Source organism: Myotis brandtii, unplaced genomic scaffold (genome assembly GCF_000412655.1).
Source record: "Myotis brandtii unplaced genomic scaffold, ASM41265v1 scaffold137, whole genome shotgun sequence".
NCBI classification, from domain to species: domain Eukaryota; kingdom Metazoa; phylum Chordata; class Mammalia; order Chiroptera; family Vespertilionidae; genus Myotis; species Myotis brandtii.
The window spans coordinates 1,424,831-1,426,572 of NW_005354874.1; positions in this window are offsets into that span (position 1 = coordinate 1,424,831).

A 1,742-nucleotide genomic window follows, 5' to 3' on the forward strand; every position below is an offset into this window, starting at 1 on the left:
AGTCTAGCTGGAGGCCCAGAAAGCAGAGATGGGCTGTGTGAGTACCCAGCCAGTCCCCGCTGCAGAGGTAGACCTCCCACTACCTGATTACACAGACAGGAATGAAAGCTAGTGGAAAGGGCTTTGCATGGGCCCAAAGTAGGTGACTAAAAAGAGAGCTCCTTCTCGTGCCATCAGCACCTTCTACTTGGTATTATAGAGCTAACCCAGACCTCAGTTCACTATCGATAAATTAGAGAAGACACCCATCCTACCTGCTCATTGGCAGATGCTTTTGATGTCCTTCACATCTGCTTGGCACTTGCCATACCTGTGTATACCAGCCCAACTTTCAATTGGAAGCTCCTGCAACTCTTTATCTCGTGGCTTACTCTAGCCAGTGGGGCCCACTCGGCTTGCACAGGGGCAGACTGAGGTGCAAGTGTCCCCCAGGAGAACTTAACAGTTGACAGGCAGAAGCTTGGTGGATCAAAGCCCAGCTCCCTCACCCCTCAAGTGGGGCTAGTCTCAAGCACATTGTATACCATTTCCGGAGCTCCCAGTGGGACGGAGCTCCAGTTGTCCACGGTGGTCACCTGCTTGTTTAAACACCATTTATTGACTTCCTTCCCGTCCTTGTCTTGCATTTACACTTCCCTGCTCTTACTCACTGGAATCATCTCCCAAACCAAGACATCACTTTATGCTTTAATACTCACTAGGCACTATTCAAATATAATCTTATTATTAGTGTCATCATGCTTATGTGGAGATGAGGTTGTGCTGGTGGTCGCTCTACCAAAAAAGAAACTTGAATCTCATTCTGAGCAGAGATAAGAGCTCTACTAAATTTCAATACCATTGAGTTATTACCAAAAAATAAACTCCTAATTTTTATGATGGGATGCAACAGATAGAAAATGACTCTGCCAAATACCTCTCAAAGCTTCTGCACATCTTTTCTTAATTTTTGAATTCATCTACTTGCTGGCTATAGACCAGTCCTATTCTATGAACCACACTTTGAGCCACAGTGAGCGACACCCCTGTGAGCAGTGATTCTGGCCTGATGTTCAAAAAGTCACGCAAAAGCTCCTCAGGAAGTATGTGTGGTGAGGAGAGAGGATGGGGTTTTCTCTTTGTCATCCATTTACAATTTCCAATGGAAAAATGTGTGGGTTGTCACCATTATGCCTGAATAATTTCAGACTAATTAAAGGCTTGCCTCAGTAATTACTGGGTGGGTATATACAGAAACATATATCCATGCATACAAATCCTGAATACAGTAGTGTAGATTAGGGCAGAAAGCTTACAGCCAGGGCTTTTCTGAAGTTTAGTATTGGTTTACCCTATGGGATTAGAAGAGAGACATTTTCCTGGATCAGAAGGTAAGACTTTTCAGAAACAAAATTATGTGGCTAGCAAATCATTTTTTTAATTCTCCCCTGAGGATATGTTTTTATTGATTGTTTTTAGAGAGAGAGAAACATCAGTGTGAGAGAGAAACATCAATCAGTTACCTCATGTGCATGCCCTAACCAGGCATTGAACCCACAAACTTTTAGTGGATGGGATGACACTACAACCAACTAAGCCACCCAGTCAGGGTGGGACTAGAAACTTTGTTGAACCCCAGCAGAAGAACAAAGATTAGATACAGATTTTTTTTTAGATCTCTATGTAGAGATTTGGAAAGCCAACACATAAAGACCAGTTCCTTGCCTGTAATGGCAAAAATAACATCATCCTTAACCATTTTA